This window comes from Myotis myotis, unplaced genomic scaffold (assembly GCF_014108235.1).
Source record: "Myotis myotis isolate mMyoMyo1 unplaced genomic scaffold, mMyoMyo1.p scaffold_m19_p_12, whole genome shotgun sequence".
Taxonomy (NCBI): Eukaryota; Metazoa; Chordata; class Mammalia; order Chiroptera; family Vespertilionidae; genus Myotis; species Myotis myotis.
The window spans coordinates 46,878,767-46,890,821 of record NW_023416316.1 but is presented as its reverse complement, the minus strand read 5'-3'; the positions used below and the strand labels follow the sequence as shown (position 1 = coordinate 46,890,821).

Here is a 12,055-nt window from a genome sequence, read left to right as displayed (position 1 = left end):
TATCACCAAATATTAGAAGACATTCTGTGGCTACTTTTATAAAATAACTAATACCACTACTGCCACTTGGCACTCTTAACTCCTTATGCTGGCTCTTTTTTCTCCATAGCCATTACCACTACCTGATGTACTATTTGTACTTTTGTTTATTGTGTGACTTTCTCCACTCCATGAGAACATGAGTTCCCCAAGGGCCAACATTTTCCTTGTCACAACCATGTTACTAGCACTGAGAATGCTGGCTATGGTGTAGTCAGGCTCAAAAGCAACAGCAGATCGAGTGAATTAATGTAACATCTATAGCTGCGGAAGGCCAGGTTTTCTAGCAAATAGAGAAAGCCAGTCTGCAATAAGAGAGACCAAAGCCAGCATGCTGTGTGGAGCAGACACCAGGGGAAAGATGGGTGCTGGCTGAGCTTGAGTCCCCGATAGCTCCTGGTGCTCAGGTGCTTTCCTGATCTCCTGAAGTTTGGTGGCTCAATCCTCCCGTGGAGTCTATGGACTTTTGTGTTTAAGTGCATTGAGTTTTTGTATCTACCAGGGTCCTAATAAGTACACCAAGGACATATACACAGAAGAAGTTATAGTGAGAGCCAGAATCCAGGTCTTGGATTTATTTTATTTTTTTTAATTAAATCTTTATTGTTCAGATTATTACAGTTGTTCCTCTTTTTTCCCCCATAACTCCCCTCCACCCGGTTCTCACCCCACCCTCTGCCCTTACCCCGCCCCCCCCCCCCGCCCACTGTCCTCATCCATAGGTGTACGATTTTTGTCCAGTCTCTTCCCGCACCCCCCATACCCCTTCCCCCCCGAGAATAATCAGTCCACTCCCTTTCTATGCCCCCGATTCTATTATATTCACCAGTTTATTCTGTTCATCAGATTATTTATTCACTTGATTTTTAGATTCACTTGTTGATAGATGTGTATTTGTTGTTCATAATTTGTATCTTTACCTTTTTCTTCTTCTTCCTCTTCTTAAAGGATACCTTTCAGCATTTCATATAATACTGGTTTGGTGATATTGAACTCCTTTAGCTTTTTCTTATTTGTGAAGCTCTTTATCTGACCTTCAATTCTGAATGATAGCTTTGCTGGGTAAAGTAATCTTGGTTGTAGGTTCTTAGTATTCATCACTTTGAATATTTCTTGCCACTCCCTTCTGGCCTGCATAGTTTCTGTTGAGAAATCAGCTGACAGTCGTATGGGTACTCCCTTGTAGGTAACTGACTGTTTTTCTCTTGCTGCTTTTAAGATTCTCTCTTTGTCTTTTGCTCTTGGCATTTTAATTATGATGTGTCTTGGTGTGGTTGTCTTTGGATTCCTTTTGTTTGGGGTTCTCTGCACTTCCTGGAGTTGTAAGTCTATTTCTTTCACCAGGTAGAGGAAGTTTTCTGTCATGATTTCTTCAAATAGGTATTCATATCTTGCTCTCTCTCATCTTCTGGCACCCCTATATTCGGATGTTGGTACGCTTGAAGTTGTCCCAGAGGCTCCTTACACTATCTTCATATTTTTGGATTAATTTTTCTTTTTGTTTTTCCGGTTGGGTTTTTTTGCTTCTTCGTATTTCAAATCTTTGACTTGATTCTTGCGATCCTCTAGTCTGCTGTTGGAACTCTGTAAAATATTCTTTATTTCATTCAGTGTATGCTTAATTTCTAGTTGGTCCTTTTCCATAACCTCGAGGGTCTCACTAGATTTCTTGAGGGTCTCACGAAATTTATTGGTGGTTTCTAGAAAATTCTTGAAAAACCTTATAACCATGGTTTTGAACTCTATATCCAGTGGTTTGCTTTCCTTCATTTCTGCCATTTGTGACCTGTTTCTTTGTCTCCACATTTTTTAGGCTTCCCTGTGTTGATAGAGTGGCTTTGTGTGCTAGGTGTCCTATAGGGCCCAGTGGTTCAGCCTCCCCAATTACCTGAGGTGGACATGCTTGGTGCACCCCTTTGTGGGCTTTGTGCACAGTCTTATTGTAGTTAAGCCTTGATTGTTGTAGGTATCACTGGGAGGAATTGACCTCCAGGCCAATTGGCTGTGAGAATCAGCTATGTCATCAGTGAGAGAACTTCTGTGCTGGAGACACCCTTCTGGGGCAAGACTTGCTTCAGTGGGGCTTTGGTGCTAACTGAGTCTGCCCCCTGAGTGTTTCCCTTATGGATCTAAGGCATTGTAATCTGGATGGTCCCACTCTGACCACTGGGTACACTGGCTCTTGGATCTCTAAGGAGGTGCTAATTTAGCTTCTTCCTGAGGCTACCCAGCAGGAGCTATGGAGAGATCTGCAAATTCTTCTTCTTTGTTTGGGATTTGGAGGTGCCTAGATGAGGCCCAGCTATGAAGCAATGCAAGCTTCTGTGGGGTCTTGGGCCTTCTTTTGGAAGTTCTGGGTCTCTGCCCCAGCTGCAGTTTGTTAGGTAATTTCAGATTGCAAAGGGCCAGACCATGTATATGCAAAAGCCTCTGCTAGCAGCTTGGTTGGGGCGTGGTCTCAGGGAATCAACATGGTGGAGCAAACAGCTATGGCTGCTCCTCAGCCCTGCCCTAAGAGGCCCCAGGTCTCAGTGTCCCGCAGTAATTGCTGCAAGCACCTTTGAGAGAAAGATGCCCTCGAGTTCTGCCCGCTGCCAGACAGTCCAGTTTCTCCCCCGTATGAGTCTGGGTCCCCAGAGATTCGCCCAGAACTGGAGTTCAGAGCACTTGGGAGCTTGTATCTCCCTACCGATAGTAAACAACAACCGTGTCCTCAGTTGCCAGCCATTTCCACGTGCGCCTCCGTACCTCTGCACTTTACTTCCGCACCTCCTCTGAGTCTCAGTGTGCTTTTCTCTTTCCTTCTAGTTGTAGGATTTCCACTCAGCCAGCCTTCCTGTGGTTCTGGATGATGTCCGTTTTGTCTTTTAGTTGTATTTTTGAATTTGTTGTGGGAGGCAGCAATTTCCGGTGTTTACCTATGCCACCATCTTGGTTTCTCCAACCTTGGATTTTTTGAAGTATATTTTTATTGATTTCAGAAAGGGAGGGAAAGGAAGAGAGAGATAGAAACATCAGTGTGAGAGAGAATCATTGACCTGATGCCTCTTGCAGGCTCCTTACTAGTATCGAGCCCACAACCCCAGGCCTGTGCCCTGATTGGGAATCGAACCATGGCCTCCTGGTTCACAGGTTGACATACAGGTTTAGGCACATCAGCCAGGTCAGGTGTTTCTGCAGTTCAATGACCTTATGTGATTACAAGGCCTGAAAATGTATGTGCCAAAATCCACTTGAAACAAAGTCACAGAGGGCATCAAAGGTGAATGATGTTGTTTCATTTACTAATTACCTGCTTTATACCTGTCAGAGGGTTTAATCAATCTCCTTAATAAATATATATTTGTAGAATCCAGAAAGGAATAAAGAACACATGACCTTTGAGTGCCTCACTTCATGATGATATTAAGAACAGAGTTTTAAAGAAAATGATTGCACAAAGGACAGGAGAAATCCAACAATGTTAGGTTAGAATGAATGTTAAACTTTATCCACCCAACGAAATCAGAGAAATGATATGATCTACCCAAGGTAACTTGGTTAGGCGTAGAGTTAGGTTTAGAACTAGAATCCTAATTCCCAAGTCTGTCTGTTCCTCAATCCAGGCTCTTTATACTGAAAAAGATGCTTAATTCTTCTTCTTTTTTTTTTTGCCCTTTCATTCCTGTTGTGCTTTCTGGGGTTATATATAGCTACTAGTGGCCCAGTGCATGAAAGTTGTGCACATTAAAAGGGAATTAATTAGAGGAAATATTTTAATATTGCTATTTGCCCTTTCTCTATAATAGAAGTGTGAGAGTTGAAAGGTACTTAGTAAAATGTATATGAAAATAATATATAAATTTATTAATAAATAAACAGTAACAAAAGTATAGAACAACAGAGGCATATATAAAAACAACAAAAACGAAATGAAAAACAACAAAAACATGATATGAAAACGACAAAAACATATGAAAACAACAAAAACATGATATAAAAACAACAGTGATGCAAACAATGACTGATACAGTGATTAAACTTATTCTAATATCTCCCTGTACACCACATTAAGAGTGAAAACACTTTCAGAGTGCTTGACTAATTTCCCTTGTGATGAAGTATTTAGGACTTTAACTTTAACGCCACATGCTCTTCGAACTCGAGAGAAAGCAAACATTTAACTGACCATGTGCAAAAACGGGTTCAGGTAGGAATATCCATACTGTCTCTAGAGTTTGTCCTTGTGATTTATTAATAGTCATTGCAAATGCTGGCATCACGGGAAACTGTCATCGAATTAATTTAAATGGGAGACCAGTGTCAGATGAAGACAAATCAATTCTTGGAATCAGAACAACCTCTCCCTCTGCAGATCCTGTTAATACTTCACCTTCGATAATCTTAGGTCATAATCTTTTGATAATAAATCTGGTACCATTACAAAGACCCCATTTACTATTGAGATTTCTCAATAGCATGATGATTGAACCCACTTTCAATTTTAATTTATGACACAGCATTCCCGAAGGAGTAATACTATTAAGAAATTCCATGGGAAAATTTTCTTTTTCAGCATCATCTGTGGAATCAATGGAATCATCACTCAAATATGTGTGAAAATCTCCACCAAGTATATCCAAAATTTCTTCATTTAATTTTTGAACGTGCTCATTTTTTGGACAAAGAATTGCATGTTTAGATATATTTTTAATATTATCTATAGATATACTATTTCCAAAGGTAGCTTCAATAATAGATCCATTACAAATCATTTCACAGGGGATTTCAGTAATATCCATTCCTAAATGAAGATTGCTATCAAGTTTGCCATCTCCAAGTTTTACTAACCATTCATCATAAGCATAATCCTCTGATCTCATATTTGTTGTAAGAGACAACTTTCTGAAACATCCCCAAACAGTAAGTACTTTAAGCTCGTTTGTACTATGGCCAATCGCATAGCATGTGATACAATACTGAGACGTTGTCGAAAATCCCCTCCAAGAAGGAGAACTTTCCCACCAAATACAACATTCAAATTCATAATTTCTCTTAGTAATCTGTCTATGGCATTTATAGCATGACTGGATGCCATGGTGCATTCATCAATAATGAGAAGTTGGGCCTTTTTAATAGTTTTAGCAATTTCACTGTTTATATTGAGTCTAGCAATTGAAGTTTCATTGAATGGAATCGGTAATTTATGTTGGGAATGAAAGGTTCTTCCACCGAGAAGTGAATTTGCAGCAATCCCTGTAGATGCTGTGGATAAAACAGTACCAGCACAACCTCTAATATAATGTATTAAAACTTTATAAAGATATGCCTCCACACTGTGAGGGCGGGTTCCTCCCTCAAACCTCACCCTCACGGGGAAACAGCTCAGGGAGGGCGCAACCCTTGCCAAGGCGACCCAGGACTCAGTGCCTCCACACTCTGAGGGTGGGTTCCTGCCTGAAACCTTGTCCTCGCCAGAAACAGCTCAGGGAGTGCACAGCCATTGCCAAGGTGACCCCTGCAGGACTGACTGCCTTCTGGTTGGTAAAGCCTCGGTCGTGATGGGTGTTATACCCAGGGTTTTTATATAAATAGATGTAAACTCTATTAATAATCTCTCCACCAATAAATTGTGGATAATGGTATTTAGTTTCCTACAATGAGTGTAGTGATATATTTTAAATGAATTGAGGGTAACAGAAGACTATAATATGGAAGGCAATCTCACACAAGCTGTGACTGAAATATAAGTCAGTATATAAGTCAGTCCAAATAGCAATTTATGGGCTTACTCATGTGAAAGAATAATAATTTTAGAATATGCCACAAAGACAGGTTTAAGATAATCATGAGTAGACTTTTTTTGTATTTCTATTTTAGAATGAAATTATCTCAGAGGTAAATTATACTTTGTAGTATTTGTCCAGAACTATGGAAAAAGGTATAAATGAAATTAAAGTGTTTTTTGGGTTTTTTTTTCAAATTTGGAAGATCCACATCAGGATGCTGGCAAGGAAATGTGTCACCTCCAATTATTATGTCCTTTTTTTAGAATTGAAATCATGAGAGAAGAAGAAACTAATTGGCCCATTCTGGGATACATCTTATCTACTGACCAGAGGAGAGCACGGCATATTCTCTGCAATACATAAATGGAGCTGTATTTATCAAAATTAGAGGATATTCATGCTGGAAAGGGAGAAGTAACAGGTGTCCACTACTGTCCCTTAAATTTGTCCCTTTGCCCTTTCCCCCATGTTATCATAATGTGCTGAGAAATAGCAGGTGTAGCACAAAGGGACATGGACTTGAATTTTAAGGCTCCCTAATCTTGAACAAGTCATCTGTAACCTTTTTGTGCCCTAGTTTTCTCATTTGTAAAACTAGAGACCTTTAACATGTTGCAAAAATTTCTTCCGGCTTCACGTAGTTAAGAATTTCTGGTGCAAACTTGGGTGCTGTCCATAGTACTGACAATTTAAGGTGAAATCGTTATAACTGTAATTTGAAAGCTTTATTATGATAAATAGCCCAAATTAGAGTTTTAGTCTGGTTAAATACCAAGATTCTGAAGACAGGACTTAATTAGCTACCCAGGTTGGGGTGATAGGGAACTGTGGAAGAAATCTCGGACTTGTAATTAAGCGATATAGTGCAGTGCTCATCTGTTTTGATCTATCTGACATTCATTTACTCTTCTTTAGTTGACAGGACCCTGAAGATTTTCCTTTCGGTCAATCAGTCATCCTCCATCAGTCCATATGATTCCAATAGAGTTGACTTCACCCCCGATGTCCCCTCCATTTACTCCTCATTTTTGCTGTGAGGGATTGTAGTTCTGTAAAAGATCCCAGATGAGAGCTCTGAGGAGTTGGCTTTAGTGTCCAGCACCAGGTAGGGAAAGCTTTGCATCTTTGGAGCACAAATAGGACAGAAACAGTGAAAGATCACATACAATGGAGCCAGGGAAAAGCAGGACCTGGACATGGAGTAAGCTAGTTTCAGGTGCTGAACAGAGGGCTGCATTTAGGAGGCTGACTGCTTCCCATAAACCCCAACAAAAGAAAAGGTGAAGCCACCTGGGTCTCTGGGAAGTCATTCATTGGAGAGAAAATTTTAGCATCTCTTCCAGCAGATGAGCAGTACTTAGAGTCAAAGACCAGTCTTGGAGCAAAGAGAGGTTCAGGAAGGGGGAGATCAGTGATAACATTTGAGTAAAAATGAAGAGTTTAATTTCAGTTCAACAGCCGAGATTCTGGTGGGAACGAGAGACATAAACGTACAGTACTATTAAGCAAATGGAATGACATGGATGAACACATTGGGTGGTGGTGTGCTGGCGAGACTGTTCAGGGACAACTTCCTGGTGGAAATAAGATCTGAGCCATCTTAAAAGAAATATAAGAGTTATGGGAGAGAAGTTCATTGCAAGCCTGAGGTACAACATGAGCAAGGAGCAAAGGTAGCAGAGTGACAATAAGTGGGCATGTTTGCGAGAATCACCAGGTGTGTCTGTCAGATCAGAAGCTGTTCAGAGCCTAAGCCCAAGGAAAGGAGAAGATAGTAAGTGAGCTGGAGAAGGAAGCAGTGCCCACATCATGAAAGGCCTTTGGTATCTTGAGACAGAATTTGGTCATTTTCCTGTAGATCAGAGCTCACAAGTTGGTAAACCATGAGCTAGGCATGACCCTCATATATTTTATTTATTTATACAGTATTATTTTAAAAATTGAAATATTGCCCTGACTGGTTTGGCTCAGTGGATAGAGCGCGGGCCTGCAGACTCAAGGGTCCAGGTTCGATTCCGGTCAAGGGCATGTACCTTGGTTGCGGGCACATACTCAGTGGGGAGTGTGCAGGAGGCAGCTGATCGATGTTTCTCTCTCATCGATGTTTCTAACTCTCTATCCCTCTCCCTTCCTCTCTGTAAAAAATCAATAAAATATATATATTAAAAATTGAAATATCATTTAACAATCAGGAGGTTTCACATATTAAAAAAATCTAGATTTCTGATCTTTCTAGAAAAAAATGAGATCTGACAATGCTGAGCCTGCACGCTGATATGGTGAAAATTACCCAGAAATAAATACTAGCTGGCTGATTGGGGCATGTGCATTTCCAGTTCTCCTCAGCCCCCAGTACTCTCCCCTGCTTCCTCAACCAGCACCCAGCTTCTCTCTTTTTATCTGCATGACCCTTGTAGAAAAGAAAGAACCTGAGAAGGCTTTAGATATGAGCATACACAGTGTGAGTTGCCCCCCAAATACTCTATATTCATGAGTAGGTCATTTAGTACCGCTGGTCTTTAGTTTCCTCATCTCTTAAATCCAGACTAGTTATTTCCAAGGTCCCGACCTGCTCTATCACGCTATGATTCTATTATTAACAGTGATGAAAAATACTCTACTACTGTACATTTTTCAAAGCTGTTATACTTTTTTCAAAGTCCCTATGAGATAAACACTGTGTTTCTGATTGAACAGATGAGTAAACTGAGGTCCACAGAGACTAAGAAACAAATCCTGTGCCCTTTCTCCCACACTGCAATATACTGTAAGGCTATGCCTGAATTTCCCTGTTTTTTCATATTCCCCAGAGTTGGCACATAATGATTAAAATAACAAAATGCAACCAACTAGCATCTATGAGATAAAAATCCAAGGGAACAGGTCAGATAAACAATAAGTAGCCTTATATATATTTTAAATCCTCATGTTTTTGGTGAGATATTTTGGCATCCTGGGAGGAAGGAGCTAAATCAGAGCTCATAAGAAGGTTTTTATTCAATTCTTTTCAGGTAGTTTATCCAAGCATAAAATCTTTAAAGCAATTTTGTAATAAAAACTGACCGCAATTTTTAATCCTCAGATGCAGCAAAGCCTGGACTAGAGTGAGAGGGTGTATTTGCAGGGAATGCAGATGTTACTGGTTCCATATACACCAGGGCTTTGTCGTCTTATGAGTTCATCTGAAGGGAGAGGAAGCCAGACTTCTAATGTTGGAATGTCTTGCTTTCTTTATGATAACTGACAAAATGATTGGAATACCAGACTTGTGAAGTCATGTCCAGCAGCCAGATGTTTTGCTTTACACAGGTGAATTTGAAGTTACTGGAAAGAAAAGGCTAATGGAATTGCTAAGTTTGGCTTAATGATACACATATGGCAAATAGATTAAAGTCAAGAGCTCATCATTCCTGTTCATTCAAGAAAAATGTGTGAACAGGAAGATAATTGAGATAATGATGCTGCCCTGGCCAGTGTGTTCAGTGGTTAGAGTGTCAGTCCACAATCCGAAGGGTCTTGGGTTCAGTTCCCAGTCAAGGGCACGCAGCTGGGTTGCAGGTTCAATCTTGGGCTCCTACTGGGGCACTTGCAGGGAGCAACCAATCTATGTGTCTCTCTCACATCAATGTTTCTCTCTCTCTCTGTTTCTCTCTCTCTGTTTCTCTCTCTCCCCCTCCCTTCCTCCCTTCTACTCTCTCTCTCTAAAAAAGGAAAAAATGTCTTCCAGTGAGGATTAAAAAAAAAAAAAAGATAATGATGCTAACCAAGACAGAATGGCAAAGGGAAAACTTAGCATGTGATTACATATCACCTCTGATGAGGGAACAATAGGGCATTCCTTAGGTCTCTTTATTATTGTGAAGCATAGTAATTATTAGGATGCTCTTGTGAATCAACAGAAGTGGTATGTATTATTTTGCAGGAGAGTCTTTGTATGCTTGAGATGCTGATTGATGGAAGGGCATCCTGAGTTGAGTAAGAAAACCCAAGATCACATTTCAAACAATCAGTTCCCATCAGTTTCTTCTGGTCATCATCCAATGATCACCCACCAGATCAAGAGAGTTCTCTTCGTTCTCCCATGGTCCTATCCCTTAACCCTTTCTAGAGTTCCTCTGTGGTGAATCACCAGCACCTCATACAGCTTCAGGGAGTCAAGTCTCCTCGACTCTTTGTGGAGAAGCTTTGGGTAGAACCTCTACAGCCATACAACAGACAGGAAGGGACACACATAGCAGAACTATAGAGTGTCAGCCTGAGATGGATTAACATAAACCAGCTTCTTTGAACCTACTTCTTTGAACCCAGCTATTTCCTGTTGCACTTAGGAAAAACAAGGACCTTTCTGATGAGTTCCCAGGGCAATCCAGAGTTTAGGTCAAATCTGCTTTCTTTGCAATCACTTGACATATAAGCTTATTATTCCTTTCCCTGGACCTCACATTCACTTCTTGAAGTTGTCTCTAGAAACATGTTTGGCAAATAAGTTTTCTAAACAGCGTCCTTTTGATTCCTTTAATCCCTTCTTACCCCCCTTTTCAACCCTGGTTATTTCCTTCTCCACCATTGCTCTCAGTTTAGTCTGTTTAACAGTTGGGCAACACTTCTTTCCTTTGACCTTTCTCTCTGATTTTAAGAACCCTGCATCTTCAATGTTTATTTTTCTTCTAACTTATCATGAATGAGAATTAACTTTTATGGGAGAGACCAAACTTCTCGTCAAGTTAGAAAAGTTAATTAGTATTTCGACACATCCCTCTCTGCTCTAACATGCAGATTTGATAGATAAAACATGAAAAAAGAAAACAAATAACATGAAATGGAATCTTCTGTTATTGCAGCTCTCATAAATTAAATAGCAACATTTTATTAGGTTAAACATTGGTTATATATTGATTCAGTTGACTAAAGATATAAGATAAATATTCCTGTATGTCAGAAATGAACAAACAGTATAGGTGGTGAGTGGGCTGGAGTTATAGGCTTGCTGAGCTCTGGGTCTGGAAGCAGGCAGTAACAGTCAGGAGTTTGGCTCTTTCAGGTAACAGGGACTCAAAAATGCTCCATGGGAGTTGGAGAATTGAACACGGGATTGTGATTTGAAGCCAGGTGCTGGAATGCACTCAATGTCCCATAAAAGACGATTAGGAGGAAAAAAACCTGCTTCTAACTAATACTTGGAGCTGTGCATCCTGGCACATGCCTGATTTGGACACAGGCCCAATGGTTTGGCCAGCAGCTGAGCCAAGCGGCTTGCTGACTCAGTGACGTGATGGGCAATGCTCCAGTTATCACCACAGGGTATCTCTAAGCTATTCTTATGAGGTTGTGTTCTTCATTGGGTTCTGGGGCACCAAGTAGAGGCAACTTCAAAACTCTTAGAAAGAGAGACGGCAAAGAGGAATCTAATGGTAGGAAAGACCTGAATTCACTATAAATGAGATTGATTCATTCTTTAATTTAATTGCATTAATTTACCTGACAAAAATTTTAAGATATTCAAGGAGAAAAAGGAAGACATAACATTATTGAAAGTAAAAAATTGTATGACAAAAGTAATAGAAATGAAACGTGAAGTGAAAAAGGATAAATTGGAAATTCTGGAAAAATAGAAAAAAAAGTCTTTGAAATATAAAATTTTATCCTTGTAGGGAGAACTAATGAATTGGAAGATAGTACTAAAGAATTCACACTCAGAATGCAGAGAGACAAAGGGATAAAAAAGATGAAAGCATGTTGAAGAGACAATAGATTGAGCTTGAGAGGGACCAATATTGACCATTGAGTACATTTTCCCCCCCACATTAGACCCCTGTATATAATTCTTCAAAGTAGGCCAGACAGTGCTATGTCTAATGAAAATCTACATATGTTAGAGGGTTGAACAAAACATGCAAGAAAGTGATAAACACCAAATTCAAGATAGTCTGTTGTTTCTGAAGTAGGACTGGGGTTGGGTAAAAAACTTCACACTGCCCCACTATCTCACAATCTATTTGGCTCGTTTCACTTCCTTAGAAACATGAGCATTGGTCTCCTTGTCATCAGAACTCCCTGTTGTTGATTATGGGGTGGACTGGTCCAGAGTCAGATTGTTTGGGGTCATATCCTGTCTCTTCAACTACTAGCTGAGTGACTTAAGGCAAGTTGCCAAAACTCTCTGTGCATGCCTCAGTTTCCTTACCTGTAAAACAGGTCTCATCATGATGCCTACTTCATGGAGGTACTTGAGTAAATGAAAGCAATTA

General features: G+C 40.1%; 2 long non-coding RNA genes across 3 annotated transcripts in view; both read left to right on the top strand.

The window, feature by feature from the left end:
* Positions 1-12,055, top strand: part of LOC118667501 — a 47,444-nt gene that overhangs the window by 21,144 nt on the left and 14,245 nt on the right. The window lies entirely within an intron of this gene.
* LOC118667502 lies at positions 4,886-7,734 on the top strand. Its single transcript, XR_004971297.1, has 3 exons — positions 4,886-4,941; positions 6,071-6,228; positions 6,723-7,734. It is a non-coding gene; the product is annotated as an uncharacterized LOC118667502 (long non-coding RNA).